Here is a 25,446-nt window from a genome sequence, read left to right as displayed (position 1 = left end):
GACTTTGTGGCAGGCACAGGAACAGTATTATGAGGCCACATCTTTCATACTCTTCCAGATTATCTCATTTGTGTGTTTATTTCTTGTAGGATATTTCTGTGATAATGATTAAATGTACCAGTGAGTCTGGAGAGTTCAATTTCTTTTGTGGGAACCCACATTGTATGCCTCTTGATTGTTTCTACATCATCTGGGCTCTTAGAAGGTTGTTTACCTGTTATGTTACCATTAGCAGAAGAAAGGACGTAGTTCACTTTGGAGGAAAGCAATTCTGGGAGCCTAGCTATGCAGTAAAGCCTCCAGGTAACCCTTTAGAATTCCAGCGAAGACCAAGGAGAAAAGAAAAGGGGTCCTGTAAAAACAGGGTTTGCTCTCTTTTATCCTAGACATGATTCATAACAGCAGGGAACCCTTACATCTGCACGACAGTGGGCAGCACAGATGTTAGCTGCGCAGCGGACATCACTGAGCAGACCAGTACTCGGAAACGAGAAATATCATTCTATCATTCCCGACAGCAGAACAAACATCAGGAAAGTAGACAGGCTGACGAGAATTATCCAAAATGGACTCTGCCTGAACTGCTAAGTCTCCCAGAGACAAAGGTGCCATTCACCTCTTCTTCCTTCTGATAGCCGAAACTCGTTTGCATCTACTGACATCCTTTGAATTATTACCCTCCCAGAAAATCACTCAGCCCCTGTAGAGCACTTATAACATTCCACTGTTTCTGATCAGACCTGTGTTGTCGTCCATCCCCCAACTCAGGCTGCAGTAGATCGGCAAAGAAAGGCCACTGTCAGAAATATAGCAAAAGTCCAGCCTTACATTCCCGTAACGGTTCTCAGAACTCACATTTCACATTATGCTTTAAGTATCATTCCGGAAGTCTGGCCCTTATCTGACCCTTGAGAGGGATAATAAGCTCAGTTTCTTGTGCCGCAAAGAAAATGCAAAAGAGGACTTGGTGCTTTCTGAGGCCTTGGGCTTCAGAAGAACTCATGGCTTTCTTCAAATATCTGTTAAAGTTTTAATACAGTGGATGTTAGGGCTTCTCTTAAAACAAAATTGTTCGGCAACAGGAATTTAGCATGTATAAAGCAGCCACATGGTCTGCCGCCCGGGACTCCCTCACCAGACCGCCTTCCTGAGGCTGGTCAACATCTGTCAGCATCTTTAGCATAAACCATCAGCTCCAAGCATTCTTCAGGCTGAAACTTGAGCTGTCAAGGTCTCAGCTCAGGCGTTTTTGTGTGCTTTCAGGAAAATAAGATCTGTTTTTTTCCAGGGAAAGCCAAAGGGGGAGAAATGTAATCATAACATTTCAAGACACCCTTCTGTTTTATCCATGGGTAAAAGGAAAACCAGCTTCAGCCGAACTGAGAGGAACAGAAAATACCCAAACAAGTCGAGGGTGGTAAAGTTTTCCTCACACTGCATTCCTGAAACAGGATGTCCTCATCAGAACTGTGTGACCACATGCTTAGCGGGATGGTGTACGGAACTCGGCCCAACTGTGTTAGCAGAGGTCAGCATGTGTCCACCTCTTGGCAGCTGAGAATGAAGAGCTTAAGTGACAAATTCCAAACCTCCAGCTTCCCAGATCTCTACACAGGCACAAGAAACTAATACAGCATACAGCAGGCTGCCAAAAGGTATCATATACACTAGCGGACTGTGGCTTTGCACAGCTTTGACATGCATCACTCGAGTGTCCAAAATTACTTCTCGGAGCACATCTGTATGCGTGACGCCGGACTTCGCCAGTTGATCCCATATAGTCCATTGCACAATAGGGATGCACTTTTGAACCTAAAGCTGTCCCTACCAATCTCAATGTGAGCGTAAAAATTCTCAAATTATTCCCAATTATTCTTTGTGCAAGAACTTGCCTGTGACACTAGAGAGACTGGATCTTCAAATTGCTGATCCATTCAAGATGGAAAGACCATTCATTCCAGTGAATGAAGTCTGGATAGCTTTTAGTGAGCTACACAGGCCTCCCGACTAACAGTTACATTTTGCCACTTGACTGTGGTATAAGTGTAATAATGCACTCATTAGAAGCCATACTTGGAATTCTGAATTAGGAGCTTCTCTTAGGCTAGAAGTATGCACGAGGCTACACTCCCATGATGTTGGGCAGTGGCAGCAGGCAGCTCCTCCTCAGCCACACAAGAGGAAACTGTGATGTCTAGTAGGTTAGGCACATTCTATGAGGTTTGTCCCTGTAATTTGAACTCACGGCGGGTTGATTGGGAAGTAACCCAAGCAGAAGCTGGGTAAAAGCTATATTTGCAATATGAACATTTTTTCCCTTCTCACAGCAGCACTAATTAGAAATGGAGAGGCAAGCCATGAGTGCTCCTTTGGCAGCTAGTCAGCCCCGTCCAGTCCTCCATACCAGTTGTTTGCATAGAGCTTTGCTGAACTAAAGATGCTGTAAATTCACTGCAACATCATCTCTAGAGAAACAAAAACAAATGCTGAAAACATAAAACAGTTAAAGGTGCACTGACGTGGAGCTGCCGGACACCTTGGACAGATGCTCCACTGTAGCTCATGCAACACCCTAACCCATCAGGATGTGTGTTCTTGTGGCCATACACAGAATTCATCTGGGTGACCCAACTTCAGTTACAGTAGTGAGGAAAACGGTGTTGCCTTTCCCCTTCAGAAGACACTGCCAGAAGCAAACCATGCTCTGGGCCTCCAGCTCCTGGTGGACCTGCCCCTTCCTCAGACCTGAGGACTCCTGTGCCTGTCTCCTCTCTGAGCCTGGAGTGACTCAGATCCTTTGGAGAACTTCAACGAGTCAAACTCGGCGTCGATCAAATAGTCTTGAAAATACCTTCTTTTTTTTTTTTTTTTTTTTTTTTGGTTTTTCGAGACAGGGTTTCTCTGTGTAGCTTTGCGCCTTTCCTGGAGCTCACTTGGTAGCCCAGGCTGGCCTCGAACTCACAGAGATCCGCCCGGCTCTGCCTCCCGAGTGCTGGGATTAAAGGTGTGCGCCACCAACGCCCGGCTAAAATACCTTCTAATAAATACGAGAAAGCAAAGCAGGGGGGAGGGGGACAAAGCAGGAAGGGAGGAGGGGACAGAGCAGGGGGATCTGACCATTTGACTTCCCTGAAAATGCTCCGTGTCTTCTTAGGCAGCACAGTGAAGAAGACCTTTGATGTGGGTTGAGTCTCTTCATTTCTGGAACCAACCCCTCATCTCAAATCATTTCTGCTCACCTTCTTCCCCTACTACCCACAGTCCTGATTCTCAAGCTACCCAGCAGCCACCTCTACCTCCCCAAAACCTACATGCACCAGATTCCATCCCATTCTGTCCCCTGACATATGTAGTTTCCCCTGCCTGGAAGATGCTCAAATTAATTCTGTGCTTAGAGAACACCTTCCTGTTTGAACTTTATCACTGTCGAGTGTGCATGCCCTTTGTGCATCTCTTAAAATGGATTGATTCTAGCCCTGTTGATGTATAATTGAAATTTGTTTTCATTTCCACATGCTCCTGAAAAGGTGAAGACAACCATAGGCATCTTTAGAATCACTGTGTCACAATGAACAGAAGATTCACAGATTGAAAATAGTAGAGCAAGCATTATATGCATTTAAGAGGCTAAGATTTTTTTTCTTCATAGACGTATTCATTTCTTAATCTAATGTTGAAAGACAAAATCAAAATGTATGCAAAGAAGTCCTTAGCTGAAATAGATTGTGTGGTCACTGATATCGTCATAGACTTCAGTGGAATTTCTCTTCCTCTTCCTATAGACAAAAGTATTCCGATTTTCCTGATTGTGTTATTGATCTCTAAAGTCTTAGAGATCTACATTTCAGCTTATATGACTTTCAAAAAATTATGCTAGGTTTTTACTTAGTTTCTTAGCAAACAATAAATCTATTATGTGATAAAGTTTGTCTAAATATCAAAGCAATATACATTAGTAAAATATGAAAAGTATATCCTCCCATACTTTTACAAAGTATAGATTCATATAAAAAAGTACACACTATGATTACTGGCCACAAAGACAGCTGGAGGTCTATGGTATATGGGATCTAAATTAAATTTGGCCAGAAAATGGTGGTTAGGATGTAATTATAGCCAGGCAGTGGTAGCACATGCCTTTAATCCCAGCATTTGGGAGGCAGAGGCAGGTGGATTGCTGTGAGTTTGAGGTAATCCTGGTCTACAGAATGAGTTCCAGGACACCCAAAGCTACACAGAGAAATCCTATCTTGAAAAAAAAGGGGGGGGGATTAATTACTTTCCATTTTAACTTCTGATTCTCCTTACTTGTGGTTTATAATGCATTCTGTAAGTATCAATAACTATTCTGAAGTAGCCCCATAACAGCAATAACATATCTTAGTATAATGTTTTGGCTATAATATAGTACTCAGGACATAGATTCATGTGTGTGTGTATTTGTGTTACTGGGATTTTTTTATTTACAATATCTGAAGAATAGGAATCAACTGGAGTCATTATTATTCTAAACTATAGTTCATTCACAAAGACATGTGGACTTTGATGTATGGCAAATGTTTTGTTAAGAATAGCTTTTGTGACTTCAGAACAGATAGAAATGCTAAGGACAAAGTGAGAAGTGTGCTTGAAAATTTCTCTCTCAAGAAGATGAGAAATACGCCAGTGAAGAAATCATGGAGCATCTAGAAAGCAAAAGGTTAAACCAACATTGAAGACATGGCTGACACTGGGGCATTTGCGACCTCTATACCCAAGAGCTTTGGGGTCCTATAGTTAGAGAGTGAGAGCAGAAAAGGCACCAAACAGAAGGAGCTGACAAATTGTAAGTCGGGGCCTTCACAGAGCAGCTCCTTCATTGGAAATGATGGATCAGCAAACATCCACTTGCCAATAAAGAGAATGAGGAAAGCCATTTTTCTCAGCCTGAGTTTAAATGGAAAGAAAACATCCTCAAGAATTCATTTTTTATAGTTTTCCCATCACACAATTCAGGATTCAGATTTGTACCATTTGCACAGTCGATCCCAAGCTGAGAAAGGGCCTTGAAATGGACACACATTAGAAGGGGTCTGGGAACTGGAGAAGCATAAATACTCCCTGGTAAAGCACACCCTCAAGTCAGACAAAGAGCTCTAACTCCACTACCACACAACTGAGCAGAAACACAACCCAACATTGAAAAAGACATCACCGGGAAGTCCAGAGGACAACAAATACTAGAGAAACTTTGAATTTGGCTTGAATATTGAAAGGTGTAATTTGCCCATCACAAATATAAGAAGCACTGTACTTTAAAGACATAATTTATGAACAGTCAGGTGGACCTTTTAGAAATAGAAAGGCAATCAAAATTAAAACTGAATAAGTGGAAAAGCTGAAGAGACTCTAAATGAAATAGGTTATATAGAATGGTGTACTGATAGATGTTCAGTAACTCTCTTCAGGAGGAACTGTTATACAAGCTTTACAGTATCAGCAATACCACTATGAGTGACTTAAAGTTACCAATGAACTGTCAGTCAACATAGTTCTTTTGAGGTGGGATAAACAAAATCTTCCATGCGTGAGTGAGAGAGAGAGAGAACACATGAGAGAGTGTGTGAATGAGAGAGCTCACATGAGAGTGAGAATGTGACAGGTAGGTAGATGGATGGATGGATGGATGGATGGATGATACTCGAGTACTATCTACTCAAGTGCAATATAAAATATAGACAAATATATAGGAAATGTATATGAGACATAAAGGATAGGAAGGGAAGCTCTAGTGTATTTTTAATATTTAATTATTTAAGTAATTATTTTAAAATCCACTTGCTGATAAAGAGAATGAGGAAAGCTATTTTTCTCAGCCTGAGTTTGAATGGAAAGAAAACATCCTTGAGAATTCATTCTTAATAGTTTTCCCATCATGTGATTCTGGGTAGAATACTTATTATTTAAACCACCAGAAGACAATGGGAACATGGCAGTTTTTCTAGAACAGATTATGTCTGTGAATGGTAAGACTCTAGGAACACATGGGTAACAACACATTATATGAGAACACCCTGCCCTCTCTTCTCCCCGCCTACCCCTGTCAACTCCCTGCTTCCTCCCTAGAAGTCCTTTTCCCACCTTCATGTCCCTTAGGTTTGTCTTGTGACCCATGGAGTTTAACCAGAGTTCTCTGTGTGATCATGGGCATGGAACTGTTCATTGGAGCATGGTGAGCTTAATAGTGGGTACACAAACTAAAGACAATGACTCACCCTCTTGCAGCATCCATAAATAGCCAATAATTTCCCATGAGCCTCCCTCATCCTGCCGAATACCCTCCCAATCCATGGCTGACCAGCTCTATCATGTGTAGGTCCAGGACATGCAACTAACTAGCTGCTGTGAGTTCATGATTGTACTGGCTGCATTAGACACAGAAGATGGTCTTTCATAGTCCTTCTCCCCATCACTGGACTCCTTAATGCCTTCCACCCGCTCCTTCCTGAATGCTTCCTGAGTTATTTCTTGTTTTGTTTTTGTGTTTGAGCATCTTGCTCTTGCTACGTAGAGCAGCCTGGCACTCTGGCAGCTATCACCCTGATTCTACCTCCTGAGGCTTGGGTTACAGATGTTTGCCATCATGCCCAGATTGGTACTGAATGGTTGTAAAAATGTTTACCTAAAAACACTGCAAGTTCAAGGTCCTTATTCCTCCCTGTACATCTGTGCATATACTAGTATCTTTTTGTTTTCCACTGGGAGGACTATGTACTCACTATGACTCACAGGAAAAGATAAGGTTATTTTATCTTAGTCTCTAATAAAAGAAGCCAGCAGTCCTTGGAGACATTCCAGGGATAGAGCTGAGGAGGACAAGACGGGCCTGGACTATCTCACAGTACTAGAAAATAAGGAAGTGCTCAAACATTTATAGCGGAACATGGCAAAGGATACGGGAGACAAACGTGAAGGAGGTTCCTAGTGACTAGATATGGGATGACTTCACTAGCAGGGTGGCCACCACTGTGGATTATGAGCCAGCAGCTATAAGCATTAGTATCCACATAAATAAACAGCTGAAAATTAAATAGGAGAAGGGAAAACTCCTAGTCACCAAAGATAATCCAATTCATAAGAAGAAATTTAAGAATCGCCATTTGCAAAGTACCAGTAATAACTGGAATGTTAAAATGAGTAGGCAAAAGTCAAATAAGAAATGGGATATTCACTCTCTCAAAACATGACCTGTAAGATACTTATAAATCAAAGAGGGTCAAAATAGAAACTTTATAGTGGAGAAACCTCAGAAAGCACCATTGTAACCAAATCACCAAAGTTCCTGGTAGTGGTAGGACAGATGGACACCACATGTCTCCTGACACAGCACTGAGAAGGACACATCATCTGTGTGATTTTTCTCAACAACAACAACAAAAAAAAAAAAACAATTATACAATTTGAAATTAGTACCAAGGAAACTAAATTCCAACCAAGGGGCACCGAACAAAGCAAATGATCACTCATCTTCCCAAGTGTGATTGTGGTGAAAAGACACTGAGAAATAGCTACATATTAAACACACACAGCTAATGTTTGGTTATGCATCCAGAACCAGATCCTGAGAACAGGACGGCCAGGATGTCAGTTTCCTGAGCTTGACCCTGGTGGTGGAGTTCTGAAAGATGTTCATGTGTGAAAAGATGCACAGAAACTCTGGGTTGATTCTGGAGACCATTCATAAGACAGTTACTCCAGGACCTTGTTTGTTTGTTTGCTTGCTTGTTTACAAATCAAAGCTACCACACTTTCCTTTGGCCTCTCCTTCATCCCTCTCAGAAAGGCCAGTTGTTGACTTACTGCCTCTTCCAGATCTGCCCAAAGACCTCAGCGCATAGCTTCAGTAGACAGCCAAGTCAAGGCTTAAGAGGAAGGAAGCAGTTGAGTCTATTGAAGCACCAGGTTCCAACTGTGTTGAATGAGTGTGGTGGAGGCTATGAAAAGGCCACTCTTTTCTGGCTCCCCCTCATCCCTCAGCTTTCTGCCCACATCCCGGACTGCTTTTAATCCTATTGGGAGGGTACACAGGGAGAAAGAAAGAAATAATAATAATGAATTACTGTGTTCCTTGGCACATGAATAACAGTTTCCTTTCCAGGGATTCAGGAATAGAAAATGAGGGGCTTTTAAATCTCGCTAACGTGTGTGTGTGTGTGTGTGTGTGTGTGTGTGTGTGTGTGCGCGCGCGTGCGTGTGAGAGAGAGAGAGAGAGAGAGAGAGAGAGAGAGAGAGAGAGAGAGAGAGAGAGAGAGAGATATCTTGGAAAAGGTCTCATACAAATTGGGATAACTAAAGTTATCTTGACATGTGACATAGGTCTGTTTCCCCACCTATCTGTCAGACCAACACCCTTCAGTACTTAAAACTGCACACCAGCAACAGCAGGGCCCCTAAGAGAGGGCCTTTCCCCACCCCTTAGCCTATCAGTGCATCCTAACTTGTTCTTCCTGCTAAAGGGAGAACATGGGTAGAGTTCTACTTGCATCAGAAAACTACATAAATACCACATTGAGAGAGTCCTAGCAGAGGCGATTCATTTCTGTGTTTACACCAATCACAGAGAGCAAGAGGGACCCTCAGGAGTGGAAAGGGGACAGTGCTTGAGCCAGACTCATATCAACCAGTGGCTCATATGAGCAGCTATGCCGGCTGCAAATTCTTGAACTCCTTCCTTTTCCATGGTAGTTATTTGCTGCCCAGAGTCCCACAGGGCCACCCCCTGGGGCCGGTGCCTGATCATCTCCCACCTCCTTGCTGTGCCACTTGACCACCCTGTCTGGAGCCAGCACTTTTAACACTTCCATCCACGGACTGAGTTCCGCGTGCAAATACACTCCATTGAGCTTGCACGCCACACTGCCGCACGTGCAATACTAAGAGGATCCATGTACCGGTCACAGAGTAAATGGCTAGTAGAAATGGGAAGAGGTAAAAACGTGAACTGCCACTTTAGAAAGGTATTTTTAAAAATCTATCAAAGTAAAAGAAATCGTGATTCCTGAGAGAAATGTATTAGGAGTGAGAGAAAAGGAGAATCATGGCTTTTGTTTTGTTTTGTTTTGTTTGTTCACAGCTGGGTAAAGGAGGAAATGCTTTTTGTAGCAAACTCTGAAAGGATGAGTTTCACAGCCAAGATGTGTTCAGTGGTGTCCAAGCTACCTCACAGGATGTGAGATTGGGTTTAGCCATGTAATACAGCTCTGTGTTTTCATTCTAGCCAGATCAGATATCCTCGTGATTCTCAGTCAGACAGAGAGAGAGAGAGAGAGAGAGAGAGAGAGAGAGAGAGAGAGAGAGAGAGAGAGAGAAAGCAGCAACAACCAGCAACACCACACCTGGCCAAGGCAGTCCGCGCCCGCCATCCAGCCTAGCTTTTAGCTGGGAATCTCTTGCTTTGATTCACGGCTTCTCACAAACAACTCCAGACTGCCTGTGTAAGATAACACAAGTTTTAGAGCAAGAACAACGGCATCGAACCATCTGTAACTCTTTCTTGAAATGAAAGAAAAAAAATAATTTCCACACTCATGTCCTCCTTGGGTCCCTCATCCCAACCCAACACATACCACGGAAATGGTGAGAGACTCCAGATAGAGCAGTGGGGGGTGTATTCCCAGCTAATGATTCACTGTCTACTTGTTTTCACCTCCAGCCTGTTTTCTAGAAGAGCCTGGCCTCCTGTCACTCCCATTAATCACAGGGCCCAGGCAGAGTCCAGCAGGGTGCCCCTCTGGTGGCTCAGACAGGGTCTGGGGCATCACAAGATTCACATTAAAAGTGAGATGGGGGTCTTGACTCCTCACTCATTCCCACAATGCACCTCATCAGCATCGGGCTACACGGCCCCCTCTGAGCGACTGGCGCGGCTGGGTGTTGATGTTGGTTTTGGCTTGCGGCCTCACAGAGCAGCCAGCCAGCCGTTGTGTAAGCAAGTCTGTCTGAATCGCTCAGGGGCGAGCTGCCTTCTTAGAAGTCCTCTTGCCGCTCATTATTTCGCCAGCGAGCCATTACTATTATTAGCTTTGAATTCCTCCGTCTACACTTTCTGTTCAGTAAGATATCAAAGTGTGCACAATCATCGCCCTACCAATTGTTAAATGCCTTTCCCCATTCCCCCCACCCCCCACCCCTGTTTCTATTATTTGGGTTGACATTCGAAACCAGTCCAGAACTCCGGAGCTTTAAAGCCGCGTTTGGGATGGCGGCTTAGTAACTAAACTCCTTCTCACGCTGCTGTTTCAGAAACTTCGAGCGTATGAGCCATCCTACTTTCTGTGCATCGTACAGACTATGCAGAAAAATTAAAAGGAAAAAAAAAAAAAAGAACAGCATTAAGTAGCTCTTGGCAGACGGTCAAAGCCAGCATCGCAGGGAAGATACTTAAAAGTCTTTTAAGTGAAACTATTTGTATAAGCAGCAACTGTGCATTTCTCATGACTGGGGAGGACTGTTTTCACAGTCTTTCATGGAAATATTTCTAGACAGTTTCTGTGGCTCTCTTCCCTGAGCTCATGTATTTACTTCTGCTTCAGAGCAGAGCATTTTAATGAGCAGTTTTATAGCCCAACCTGTGTCCTGCACGTTCTGCAAGGCTAGATTCCTGCCACACATAACCTTTGCCCTATTTGCCGTTAAAATGCAAGACTTTGCTATAACAAACCTTATACTGTGACTGGGGGGGTGGTGTGTGCAACTGATACTTCAGTGCCTCCCTGCAGCCCACAAAGTCAACGTTTTAAAAGATGTTACTTTACAGTTTTAAAATATGACACACATTAACATTATGATACCCAGCCCCCTTCTTTTTTTAAGGTGTTTATTTCATGTTTCATCCTTTTACCCAGACCAAAATGATGACATGCTTCTGGGCAAATGACTCATTTGGCCTCACTTATAGTCCAGGGAGGTATGTTCAAAGGCCAGATAAACCCCAAATTATTTCAGAAATAGAAATTTAATGAAAATAAAAGACCTCATTTTCTGTCTTTGGTCTTGCTAATAATCGTCAGCATTGGACAGTTCTGTCTTCCTTTTTAGACATCGAGTCCTAGGTAGTCTCATGTGAAACAGGCATCTAATTGTAAAGGAAAAAAAAATCCAAGTTTGTCTTATTTTTCCTGTGGGTTCTGCTTTTGGTATTTCACTGTTTTTCTTGATATCTGCTAAACATTTAAACTCTCCCTTCATTCAAGTAGTAGAACCCCAAACAGGAAACAGGACCCCTAGGAGGGTCTGGGCAGGAGAAGAAGAGAACCATTGTCCTGAGGAACACTGCTCCCTCCTGGCCTCGCATTCCAGCCTCTTTAACTAGGCTGTGGATTTAAGGTAGACTGCAGTCTCTCGTGACACCTGGCTCTTTTTCTGCCCTCCTCTCATAATCCTGTTTACTTTTTCTTCTTAAGGGCAAGGCGGGTATGCGTTAAAACCACCGAGTGAAGTAAGTTCAGGGCAAACGAAAGGAAATCGACTTCATACAGCAGGTTATGAACTTGCGGAACTCATTAGTTTCAAAAGGTGGTACTGGCAGGAAGCATAAAGGAATTCAGAAACATTTTACCCAGATTTATGAAAAAGAGCCATAAATGGCTACTAAGAAAACTAGGGCTGTGACCAACTTTTACAACTGAAATCCCACAGCTGCCTCCAGCCCTCCCATGGTCGCCTCTGGAGATGGGGATGGCTATACTTGGACGTGGCCCACAGTGAGACTTCCTAAGCACCCTGTGTGTCTTCTTGGCACTTGTCCCTGGTCTCAATGGGTCTTAGAGAGACCCCCATCCAACACACACAACCTGTTCTGGGGAAGGCAGCTTTCTTTTTAGGTGAAAGCTTGGTGACTTTTCCTTTTCTGTTCTGCCTACCGCAGTGCCAAGTTTGACTGTCTGGGAATGGTGACGCCTGCTCACTGGAAATTAGCTGAGATCACATTTGGATCCTAAACCATAGATCCTACCTTTTATGTTAACTCAGACCCTTCTTTTTCCTGAGGACTTTTTTTTTTTTGGCCCAAGATCATAAATAGCAATTTTTATTCCACCCTATACAAAATCTTCAGTAGAACCTCCAATAACTTAAGCTCTTTGCCTTCCCAGGCTGTCTCCTTACTGTAGAGGTTCTCAAACTGGAGCACTTTTTAAAAATGCAGATGCTCTAGGCTTCACCCAGACCAGTTATCACAGCCCTCTGTGATGGGGCCCGTGTATGCTGCTTTTTATAGCATCATCCTGTGCTTCTCTCAGCAGCCAAGTTGAGGTCCAGATCTGACAGGTAGTTAGGGCAGGTCCTCAGGTAGTGCCCCACCCTTCCTGGGTCTGAGTGCTACCTGAGACATCTTTCTACAATGTCTCCCCTTCTCATATTGAGTACTTGTTAGAGATTGCAGGGAAGCTCCTTGTAGCCATCAACAACTGACTGCTTTCTCTATCCTAACTACAAAAACCTAGTATAGAAAAATATCCTAGATTCCAAATCCATGGTACCCCATGCTTACAGAACCTTCACTGGCTTCTTCTACACATCTCTTGGTCATCTAGTCTAGTTCTGAATAGGAACTTCAACCACATTGAAGCCAACCAGAAGAAAACTGTCAGATACACTATCAATACTTCCATCCAGCATTTTTTTTCTTTTCTCAGCCCCCTTCATATGAGATTCACAATGCTATGCAAGTACTCTACCACTAAGCTATGTCCCAGCTCTTATGGTAAAGTTAGGGGCTTGGTCTGGTCTTGAACTTATGATTACCCTGCCGCAACTCCCAGATACAGGGCTTTTATATGCATACTGCTATGTCTGGTCCCATGAAGGATTCTCATACCATTCTCTTCTAATTCTTCAAGTCTTTATAAAGAAAAATTCTACTTCTGCTCATAAATATGATCAGATACTGTTGCTATTTGAATGTGTCCCCCAAAAGTTCCTATGTTGAAGACTTCATCTCCAAATTTAAATGTTAGTGGCATTGATAATTAAGACTAATATTTTTGTGGCCCTTGGTGGCACTAGTTGCTTTATTCTTTTAAAGGAACCAGGTAAAGGACTGTGCTAGTATAATTTTCCACATCATCTGTTGACTTCTGTCATGTTCTAAGAAGGCTCCCACCAGATACTAGGCATGCTTTGAACTGTGCAGCCTCTAGAACATTGAACTAAGCAAACCTCTATAAATGGCCAGACTGTGGTAGTCAGTTTTAGGAACAGAAAATGGACTAAATCATGTACTGTATGAAATGCATTAAAACACAATAAGAAGGACCCATTAGAAAGTTGGTGACATGAAAAGAACATGAGTTTTTCATGACAAACAAAAATTGAATAAGCTGAGCATGTAGGAAGGAGGGCTCAATTCTGGCTTCTCTTACTAGAGAAGGTTGTCACATTGGCCAGGTTGTGAATAATGGAAAGATTATAGTAACTATTAGACAACAGGTCATTTGGATTAAAAGGACAACATGGCCAAAGGCAACAGGTTGTGGTGCTCCTACTTTGATTGGGAATAGACAATGTCCTGATATAATTGGAGTACAGCATAGAATGCAAACTCTTGTAACTACCTCTTCCTTAGTGGTGCACTGGCTCTCACTAGTTTTTCATATCATGTCAGGTGTCTTTAGTCTTTTGTCTACTATAGCCTTTTTGAACTTCATATGCATGTATTGCATGCCCTAAAAGAAAGATTTTTTGACCCCGGTATCATGGTATCTGCATGGCCCATGGCAACCAAATCAAGTCTCACTTACCTTCTTGATAATAGTCTTGACTGTTTCCTGAAATGTCTAGAGTTTCCTCTAGAACTCTCCTCTCTTGGAAAACAGTTACACTCAACCATACCCTTTAGCAGTCTTTACTCACTATCCTTAAGACATGTTGCTTCTGACCTGTTCATAATCTCCTCCCGAAATAGATGGCAAAACCTGGGCTTTGTTCCCCTCTTTAATCTTCTGAGAAACCTAGTGCCTTTCCTGTATCATGTGAATGGTTTAACACATAGCAAAGATTAGCTCTGGTGATTACCTGATGTTCAATAAACTGTTTATACCAATAGAGACTTTACAAGTACAACAGAAAATTCTCTTTACACTGCTTCTATGAGATCAATGGGGATCATTTTCTGCTCTCTGACATTAGTGGCTTATCTTAAATACAGAAGATGGAAGGGTATATTGAAAGATAATCAGAGGAAACAGCAAGCCAAATCCAAGTAGAGTCATGAAGTAGTATGAAATCCATAAGATAAATCATTATTTCACTTAAAAAGGGGGGGAGGGGGACATGGTATTTATACACCATCATGGAGTACATTATAATAACTTATTACATAATGAAATGTCTAGTAACTTGCATTTCTTTAATAATTAGAGAGGTGATGGACAGACAAACAGACAGATACTCAGCCATTTTGTATGACTTCTTTGAGAAGTATCTATTTGGAACTATTTAGTAGTTGTTTTTACTGATGCATATTCAAAGAAATAGTTATGAGTTTCATGAAGATATTTCCAGTTAAGTATATCATGTGTGATGACCATATGCACCCCCAGGCACTACCTTTTCTCTGGCTTATTCCTCCTGTTAGGCTCCCTTCCCCCTCAGTTTTCCTTCTGCTTTTAAGGTGTGTGTGTGTGTGTGTGTGTGTGTGTGTGTGTGTGTGTGTGTGTTTATGTAACTTATGTTTGAATAAAATCTAGAATCTACAAACTAAAGAAAATAGATATATTTGTTTTTCTGAGTTTGACTTATCTTGCTTAATATAAACTCCAGTTTTATTATATACATATATATATATATATATCTTCTAGCAAATTATATAACTTCATTCTTTATGACTAAATAAAAGCTCAATCATGTATATATACCACATATTCTTTTTAACTTTTGTTAATCTATTTTAACTAATTTTATTATATACATTTTTATCAAAATATGATAGCAACACTTCTTCCTTCCCTTTCCTCCTTCAAGCCTCTCCCACTCCCCCTCCTCCTAACCCCTCTCATGTTTCCCCCCTCAAATTAATAGCCTCTTTTTCTTTATTATTTTCACACACACACACACACACACACACACACACACACACACACACGTATAATGGAATCTGATATATATATATATATATATATATACACACACACACATATATCAGAAGGATACATACACACATACACACACACACACACACACACACACACGTATGTATCCTTCTGAGTTCATTTTTGTTGTTTGTGTGAATGTGGCTTCAGGACTGACCATCTTCTATTGGATGAGCCAATCAGGAGGCTCATCCCTGGCAGAGGTTAATTTTCCCTCTCTCAGTAGTTCAGTAGTCATCTGTTTCCTGCCGTTCTCAATGGGTGAGAGCATGTGAGATTCCCCACTTCCACATTAGCATGTATATTGATATTACCATTGTTCAGGTCTTGTTTATAAAGCCCTTCCTAAGAGAGGCAGTCACACAGCAGACTTCTTGGCATCTTTCCCCCTTCTTCCCTGCTGTTCCTTGAGCCAGAGTTTCAGACACTGTGCTATACATGTATCCATTGGGGCTGGGCTACTCACAACCCATTGATCTTTGCAATTTGTCCAGCTGTAGTATTTTTCTAACAGTCTCTATTTGCTGTAAAGTGACATTTCTTTGATATGAAGTGATAGATATCTGTGAATATAAGGGTAAGATTTATAATGTAGTGAAGGAATTCTGCTGGTGTACTGAAGTTATGGTAGTAGACTCTCTTCTAAGATCAATGACCTCATTAGTCCCAAGCTGCTGGCTAGTTTTCTAATACCAGTCAAGATTTCTCTCCCATTGAGTGGTCTTTAAGTCCACTTGGATAGCTGTTGCTTACCACCAATAAATGAGTGCTACTATTATACCCTTGTGGATATCTTGTCTTGCTGGCCATTGTGGCTCATAGGTGTCACAGCTGGGTAGGACTATTTATCACTTCTGTCCCTTTGCTGCTTACATAGTACTTTCTGGTACTAGGAACCTAGACTCCTGGAAGGAGGCTTTCAGGTTAGATCCTGCTCCAATAACTCAAGTCCTGTGTCCTAAGTGTGTGATGTCTTCAGCAATGTGGGCTTACCTTCAAGCCCTCTGTGAGGACATCCAAGGTAACCAACAATAGCTTATATTGTTTGGGGACTTATTTGGACCACTCTGACCAACCACTCCAAAGGAGGTTTCTCATGACTGGTAGTTTAGGGCTTTTGTTACTCTATGGTTCTTGAGGGAGCATTGTCAGCCCAAGTGTATGCCATATATTCTGTATTCATCTGTCTGATTCAATAACTTGGTTCTTGTGAATAGTGTTGCAATAAACATGGACATGTAAGGATCTCTGTGGCATGTTCAATTTACATTCCTTTTGGTATTTATCCAGCGTGGTGGCTGGTCATATAATAGTTTTGTTTTTATTTATTTTTTTTTAAAAAAGATTTATTTATTTATTATGTATACAGGAGAGGATGCCAGATCTCATTACAGATGGGTGTGAGCCACCATGTGGGTGCTGGGAATTGAACTCAGGACCTCTGGAAGAGCAGTCGGTGCTCTTAACCTCTGAGCCATCTCTCCAGTCCCTTGTTTTTATTTTTTAAGGAAACCTCACAATGATATCCACAATGGCAGTAGCAGTTTACATCCTCACCCCAGCATACACACCAGCATTCACTGTTATTTTTTTTTATTTTATGACAGATATTCTGACTGGGTTGACATGGAATTTCCCATGTGACTTTAACTGTATGTCCTTGATAGATGGTGGACGTTTTTGTGTTCCTTGGCCACTTGTTCTTCATCTTTTGAGAACTGTCTGTTCATTGCCATTAGTCCCTTTATCAGTTTCATTGTTTGGGGGTTTTAGTAGCTAGTTGTATTATTTAGGTAGTCTTGATATTAACATCTTATCGGATATATAGCTAGTAAAGAATTTTTGTCCCATTCTATAGGTTGATATTTTGTTATTTGATTATCTCCTTTTTGGTGTAGAAGCTTCATGTAATCTCATTAGCAAATTATCAATTTAACTTCTCAAGCCACTGGAGATCATTTTTAGAAATTCCTTGCCTATGCCTATATCTTGAAGTGTTTTTCTCTACCAGTTTCATATTTTTAAATCTCACACTAAAATCTTTGATCCATTTTAATTGTTTTTTATTCTAGGTGAGAGAGAGTTTAGGGATCTGGTTTCTTTTTCTTCTTCTTCTTTTTTTTTTTTTTTTTTTTTTTTTTTGAGATAGGGTTTCTCTGTGTAGTTTTGGTGCCTGTTCTGGATCTCACTCTGTAGACCAGGCTGGCTTCGAACTCACAGAGATCCACCTGCCTCTGCCTCCCGAGTGCTGGGATTAAAGGCATGTGCCACCACTGCCCAGCTGGTTTCATTTTTCTACAAGTGAATTTTGAGTTTTCTCAGTAACATTTGTAGAAGAGGCTGCCTTTTCTCAAAAAAATGTGTGTTTCATCTTTGTCAAAAACTGTAGCTGTGTGGGTTTAATTCTGGATCCTCTATTCTATTCCATTGATCTATAAGTCTGTTTTTGTGCCAAGCAGTTTTATTACTATGACTCTGTAGTATAACTTGAGGTCACATAAGGGGATTCCTTCAGCATGGTTCCTTTTACTAAGGGTTACTTTGGAAACCCAGGATCTTTGGTATGACCACATTAATTTTAAACTTCAGTTTTTATTTCTATGGAGAATGATATGGAATTTTGGTGGAGACCACATTGAGATTTGTTGGTTGGTTTGGTACTACCTCTATTTTCACAATGTTGATTCTGCCCATCCATAAGTACAAGAGGCCTCTCCATCATCTATTGTGTTCCTTAAACTCTTTATTTGGTGTTTTAAACTTTTCAGTACAGAGGTCATTCACTTGCTTAGTTATATTTATTCCCACATGGTTTTTTAAACTATTGTGAATGGAATTGTCTTCCTGATTTCTTTCTCAGCTACTTCGTTTATGTAGAGGGAAGACACATTTTTGCATGTTGGTTTTACATCCTGATACTTTGTTGAAAGTATTTATTAATTTTAAGATTTCTGGTGCAGTCTTTAGGGCTTATGTACAAAATCATAGTATCTGTAAACAGTGATAATTTACTTCTTCCTTTCCTGTTTGTAATTCCTTTTTATATGTACATATTTTATATTTATATCCCTTGGGTGTGCCAATGTTTGGTGTGTATGTTTAGAACTGTACTACCCTCTTGATTACACCTTCCATCAGTATGAATCAACCTTGTGTATTCTGACTAATTTTGGTCTAAATTCTATTTTAATCACATATCAATACAGTTAGACCTGCATGCTTTCTATTTCTCTTTGAAACGTTGTTTCCTTCTTTCATCCTAAGTCTGTGTTTGTCTTCACCAGTGTTTTTCTCACAGACACAAATGGATACTATTTTGTTTTTTGCTTATGAACCAGAAACTGGGTATGATTATTATTATTATTATTATTATTATTATTATTATTATTATTATTATTGGTGCATTTCATTCTCTAGACACTGTGTGTCTATCAGCAACCTTCCCACTGCCATACCCTAGGCCACTTGCCAAATCTTCTTCCAGGGAACTAATGAGTCTTGCTTCAGTCAATGACTCAAATCAGATTTACATGACATGAAATGTTACAGTTCTGACTCAAAAAATTTCCTCTTAGACTACATCTCAGAGTATTGTCTACTGACACTTGCCCTGGATCCTCAGAGTGGGCCATGTAGACAGAATCTTTTGCGGCTAGAGTTGTTTATCCAGGAAAGATTTTATTTCTGCATTCTTTCTAGAGGACAGCCACAGTCATAAAGCCATAGGATGTAAAGACTAACTCCCCCCCCCCCCAAGACCTCTAAAATGATGTGGGAGATGTCTGTACACCAGTGTTACCAGCAGTCACAGTTCTGGAGCCCCAGGATGCCCTGATATGAGCACAGGTCTTTGTCAACCAGTAGCTTCAGATGTGAATGTATGAGGCACACAGGGGACCTTCCCTATGCTATATGGAACAGTTGTAGTCACTGCTTGGACTTGCAGCAACAGAACCCAGGTGGTACCTTCTCTAGGTACCAAGACACATAAGCAGGGGATATCAGGGCAGCAGCACCTGCTCTCTCAAAGCCCTGGGCTATGGAGGCAGCCCTCCTTGGTCCCTGAGAACCTATCGCTCTAGGGTTCATGCTCTTGAAGAGGTAGGACATAGAGGAGTCCTTCCCTCAACTTCAAGATTAAAAAGCCAGAGGAACTAGAGTTTGTGGCTTTGATATCTGCTGTTCTGGAGCTACAGGTAATGGATAGGAGAAATTCCTCTGATTTCTAGGGATAAGCATGGATCATACCAGGTCTTTTTACCTCTGACAGCTTCATTCCCGAGAACGTAAGCTGGCAAGGAGCCCCCACGCTACCTCCATTCCTGTGGTGTAACAGTAGATAGTGCCAGGTTAGGGTCTCTGACAGCCACGTTGTGGAGCTACAGGGCATGAACAGAAACTTCCTCGGGGCCCACAAGACAAACCCAAGGGAATTAAGGATTTTGTTTCACCAGCAGCTAGTGACAAGCCTGTGGGCTAGAGAGGGGACCTTCTTTAACTCCTACCAGGTAAGTACAAGTGGTACTGTAAATTTTGACCTCTACTAGCCATATCCCTGGAGCTGGAGGATGTGGTTAGGACCATCCTCAGTTCCCGATAGATGGGTGCAAATCCTTTAGGATTTTCATGTTAGTGACTTTCCAAACGGTGTTTTCACAAATGGCATTCTCCCCACTCATCTCAAATGATAAAGATGACTAACATCTCCTGAATGCGCACTCTCTGTAGGCATTATAGTAAATGCCTTCACTATAATTTATTTTGGGGCAATCTCAGTACTTATGAACTGACCTTGCTTGCCATAAATTAACAGCTTTTCATACAAACAATAAATAGTTGAGACCAAGTGTTAATATGTGCTTTAAGACTTTACTCTCAGTATCTTTAAATTTTTCCTATGATTACACATTTTAAATAAAGCATGATGCACTATGCTCTTCAATACACACACACTTTTTGAGACAAGATTATGTTATATAGCCCTGTATATGTTATATACAGGATTTTTAAAGCTTTGCTCTAAGAACTTTAGAGCTAACTGTAAATACATGTGAGTATATGTTTTCTTTGTAGGATTTGCATTCTTTTCTTTTTCCTGAGATAGCATCTCAAATAGGCCAGGTTGGCCTTGAACTGACATGTAACTAAGATGACCTTGAACATCTCACCCTCCTGCTTCCACCTCCTAAGTACTAGGATTACAGTGATACACCTCCACATCTGATTTAAATGTACCTTGTGTATGCTAGACAAAGACTCTACCCACTCAGCTACCTAGCCCAGCATTTGCACCAATGACATTTCCCAGTTACTCTTTAAAAAGTCTTGATCTTGCTCATAAAATTAATTATTTAGAATTATAAACTCATTAGTAGTTTTTTAGAAGTTACAATCTGTTTTCTGCTTCTAAACTACTTTAAAAAAACAAGCTAGAGGCTACATAGCAACTTCCAGAACAGCCAGGAGACTAAGCCATATACTTTTCTCTTATGCTCTTCAAGTACTTCATGCTTAAAGAAAATATAAATAATAAGACCACATCTTAGTAGTTGTTGTTATGATCATGTAGCCTAGGCTTACCAGGAACCTGCTATACAACTTTTGAAAAGGTTTCATCATTTTTATGAGATTTTAAAAACATTTTAAAATTTGAAAATTTTGCAAATATATAGAGTTCTTCCAATGTCCCACCCCCTCAACTTTCTGTCCTCTTTATGTATAGGTGAGTCTAACTAGTGCCGGTCATAGGTCATACCTGCATAGGTGTAGAGCATTGGCCACCCACCAGAGGCCAAGGCCCTGAAGAAAACACACTCCCTTTCCCCCAGTAGCCACCAACTGCCAACAGCTCCTCACCTAGTGGGCAGGGCCTCTTAAGCCCCTCCCTCCTCTCCTTGTTGGAATGTTTACTGGCTAGATCTTTTGCAGGACATGGGCAAGCAGTCACAGCCGTTGTGAGTTCATGGGTATAATGCCCACTCATGACTAAAAGACACTACTGTTGAAGTCTTTCACATCTTCTGGCTCTCAGTCTTTAGGCCCCACCTTCCAATGATGTTCCCTGAGCCTCGGAGGAGGGGGATGTGATATACATGTTTCATTGAGGACTGAAGCATTTTCATTCTTTTCTACATTTTAGGAAAACATGCATCTGACTCCACACCAGTGTGTTTTCAATGCATTGCTTTTTTTATGTGTATGAGTATTCTAGCGGCATGTATGCCTGCGTGCCAGAGAGAGCATCAGATCCCACTATATATGACTGTAAGCCACCATGAGGTTACTGGGAATTGAATTCAGGACCTCTGGAAGAGCAGCTGGTGCTCTTAACCACTGAACCATCTCTCCAGCCCAATGCATTGCTTTTAAAAAAAAAAACAAAACAACTTATTTTTGTATGCAAAAACTTAAATTGGTGCAAATTGAATTTTGAAAGATTGTCTACTTTATAAGTAAAGCAGCAAGTAATGTCAATCACATAGTTACAGTGTTATTTTACTTCACAGTTCAGTTATTATGAGTTCCCATGCTGTTTTCTTAATATTCAGATTTTATTATCCCTACTCTGAGTTCCTTAAGTTTACTGTTCATTCATGTAAATATTTTAAAGGACAAAACAGTCATCAGTTACCAAGTTTTCTTTTACATTTGGTGAATATTTTTTTCTTCATTTCAAACTTTGTAACGAGACTGACTTTTTACTGCACAAATCTATAGACCCTGATATCCATTTCCTAGTGTCTGCTAGCTGGGCATAGTGGCATACTTGAGAGATGAAGGCAGGGAGATCAAGAATTCAAGATAAACCTGGGCACCGTGGGCTACATAACATAATCTTGTCTCAAAAAGTGTGTGTGTGTGTGTGTGTGTGTGTGTGTGTGTGTGTGTGTGTATTGAAGAGCATAATGCATGCTTTATTTAAAATGTGTAATCATAGGAAAAATTTAAAGATATTGAGAGTAAAGTCTTAAAGCACATATTAATACTTGGTCTCAACTATTTATCGTTTGTATGAAAAGCTGTTAATTTATGGCAAGCAAAGTCATTTCGTAAGTACTGAGATTGCCCCAAAATAAATATTTACAACTTAAAATACTTAACATGAGGGGCTGGAGAGAAGGCTTAGAAGTTAAAAACACTGGTGTTCTTCCAGAGGTCTGCAGTTTGGTGACCAGTACCTACATCAGGTGGCTCACAACCACTTGAAACTCTAGCTCCAGCAGATATGGCACATACACACATGAATTAAAATTTAAAAAATACTGGACATGAATTTTTCATACCCATGAGCTTATTTGTTGCATAAAGCCATAGAGACTCGCAGCTAAATCAGCGGTTCTCAACCTGTAGGTCATCAACTCTTTCACAGGGTTTGCCTAAGACCATCAGAAAACAGATATTTATATTACAATTCATAACAGTAGCAAAATTGCAGTTATGAAGTAGCAATGAAAATAATTTTATGGTGGGGGGTCACCACAATATGAGGAACTGTATTAAAGGGTCGCAGCATTAGGAAGGTGGAGAACCACTGAGCTAGATTAAAGGCTACACAGAAATATGTCTCAGAGAACTTCAAGATATGTTGTATAAGATTTTTAGATTGTCCCAAGACCCCTCATTTCCACCTTTTACTTATACGATCAATTTTGAGTGATTTTAAATGTGAATGCCATCATGAGCCAAAAGGCTCTACCCTTATTCCTTCTTGCTCCCATTAGTCACCTCAGCTAACATCTAAGCTATTTGTTAGACACATAGATACATGCTGGCAGTACAAAAAACCAAATATATTCAGGGAGCTTTGGACTGGAGGGAGTTAAGAAAAACACACAAAGCTACTTCTCAGTTAAAAACGTCTTGCCATCTTTTGTTCCTGCTGTTTTCTTGTTGTTTTCAATTAAATAAGTCTTTAAAATTCCGAAGGATTTTAATAGCGGTTTAATTTCACATTAATCACGTAGTTTTAAAATGTTTATTATGATGTTACTTAGAAATGTGTTAAACATTACATGGAGGATAAAGACTAATATTCAGGTAAAATAACTGAAAAGCCTGAGAAGAATGGAAATAAAAACGACAGGACAGAGCTTGGTCCAGCCGTTCAGTGTTGGTGCAGTGGGTAACCTGCGTTGGATTGGGCTGGGGTTTCCTCTGGCATCGGGAAATGTTTCTCACAGAGGCATGCCCCTCCTGCTGCTAGATGTTTTGACTGCAACCACAATTGAAATCTATGGATACCTTCAGTGGTAGTCAAGCTCTCTGGTTAGCCAAATGCAGAGCGGGATGTGGATGGTTCTTTATCTTGTCCAGGGATAAGGGCTCTACATGAAGAACTCGGTTCAAGGGATGCAAAGACTTGCCTTCTTTTCCCCCATGGTGATACCAGCTATTTCAGGCTCTGAAACAAAAACCCAACTCCTCAGGAAGCTCCTGCAAAATACTGGAGGGATAATAGTGGGCATGCCCGTGCAGTCAGGGTGTTCCGAGATCATTATCAAATGCTTCCATCTATAAACCTACCCTAAGGTCCTCTGTGCCCTGAGCCCCTTGAGCGCAACGTCGATCAGGCTCACGTTTTTCTTTATGTCCTACCTGCTTGGAGCTCACGTGTGGGCCTCTTTTACACTTTATATCTTTCATAGTTCCATGCCACACACTAAATATTCATTGACACTTGTCACATTGCCCGCCTGACACCTAGACCACCCTCTTCAACTTTCTGGACCGTAGTCCACAGACTCTTTTGTACAAGTGTGGTTACATACCTTTAGAGCCATAACTTAAGAGGCAAATGACGGGAAGTCGGGAAAGTTTTCAGTAAAAACATTTCCAATAATGTGGGGCTGGAAAAATCTGAAGGTGAATTTCCATAGTAACAGTGTTTTCATAACGATGACTGGGTTCACTAAGGAAAAGTCCAATCATATATATTTTTTATTCTTTGTTTAAAGTAGTCGTGAACTGTATAATCATATTCAGTGTCTTAGAGAAGGCAACTGTTGGTTATCTGGAAAACAGGCATAGATCTATTAGATATTATCCTACAGTGTTCTCCACTATTGAGAACAGATGCAGTGAGTCCCTGGCCTTGATATATTTTATGTACATATTACTGCTTAGACACTTTTAATATCCATTACTCCATTTTGAAGGGTTGGTCTCAACATTACTTTCTGGGTGGTTCCAGTGGTTCTCAAGCTATGATATAACTTAGAGATTTGTCTAAGGAAAATAAGAAAGACCTGAAAAATAGGTGTTCCAGTCAAACTCTGAGTTCTGTAAAGGAGCCTTCAATATTTAATGAAAATTGCCCCCCCCCCATTTAACATTTCACTCCCTCACCTCTTAAATTAGTATACTTTAGAACTTTTCTACTAAAAATTGGGGGGCCACCGAGGTGGCTCAGGGGTAAAAGTGCTCACCACCAAGCCTGGCCGCCCAAGTTCAATCACTGGGACCCACGTGGTGGAAGAAGAGATGTAATGATTTTTTTAGTTAAAATTTTGTAAGAAAACGGAAGTCTGTTTCTTAAATACCGTGTGACTAATTCATAAGATATATGAAACTTTGTAAACTTCATATTTGTAAGGTTGTTTTCATTGCTTTAATTGGCTATCTCAAAAGCTGTTAGAAAAAAAACATGCAGCAAGATGGCCTGTCCATGGTGTTTTTCAGGGAAGAAAATGTTTCTACCGTATCATTCACATTTTGTAAACAGCATCAATGAACCTGCACATAAAAGGTTAAATGTTTGCAGACCACTCTGTTTTTGCCCCAAAGATCAGAGACAAATTACTATTTTTATTTTACATTCCCTTGATGAGGATAATGATAAACAGCTGTCACTTTGGTACTTTGCAAAGAATCCAATTGCAATCCTATAATTTAAACAAAGAAAAAACTACGAAATCATACACAGCACACAACCAGAAAGAGGCAAGAGGATTTGAGCTGAGGTCGGGGGCAGAGGAAAGGCATGTCCTGTCTGTTTGCTGCAAGTGTTTGATTAAAGAATCCCACCTACAGACTCCTTCCCACTCACCTGAGACACTAGAGAGGCCAGTTCCTGCTTCGGTGTCAAGTCGAAGTCAGTTTGCATTCTGGATTCCATGATTTCCCTAATGTGTCCACTGCATTCCCTGAGTAGTTATGATTTGTGTGAGAACACAGTCTACTAGATTTCTACAGGGATTTCATCTTGTCTCATTGGCTGATTTGGAATTTTTAACTTATGTTCAAAATTTGACTTTTTAATTCATGTATGATTTGTCATTCAAATCAAAGGATTCCATGGTGTTCTTGTTCAAGTTTATCA

The 25,446-nt window shown here is 40.9% G+C and overlaps 1 protein-coding gene and 1 long non-coding RNA gene across 7 annotated transcripts in view; one reads left to right on the top strand and one right to left on the bottom strand.

The window, feature by feature from the left end:
* The window catches only part of LOC121821326 (uncharacterized), a 32,903-nt gene extending 23,192 nt beyond the window's left edge, over positions 1–9,711 (bottom strand). The window contains exons 1-2 of the long non-coding RNA XR_006062075.2: positions 9,606–9,711; positions 9,375–9,469 (exon numbers count right to left, since the gene is read on the bottom strand). This is a non-coding gene — a long non-coding RNA (uncharacterized LOC121821326). The remainder of the gene's footprint in view (positions 1–9,374; positions 9,470–9,605) is intronic.
* The window catches only part of Dnm3 (dynamin 3), a 495,138-nt gene that overhangs the window by 427,930 nt on the left and 41,762 nt on the right, over positions 1–25,446 (top strand). The window lies entirely within an intron of this gene.

The sequence above is a fragment of the Peromyscus maniculatus genome, chromosome 11 (genome assembly GCF_049852395.1).
Source record: "Peromyscus maniculatus bairdii isolate BWxNUB_F1_BW_parent chromosome 11, HU_Pman_BW_mat_3.1, whole genome shotgun sequence".
Classification (NCBI taxonomy): domain Eukaryota; kingdom Metazoa; phylum Chordata; class Mammalia; order Rodentia; family Cricetidae; genus Peromyscus; species Peromyscus maniculatus.
Note: the sequence above shows the minus strand (reverse complement) of the source record. Positions and strands in the feature narration are given on the sequence as shown.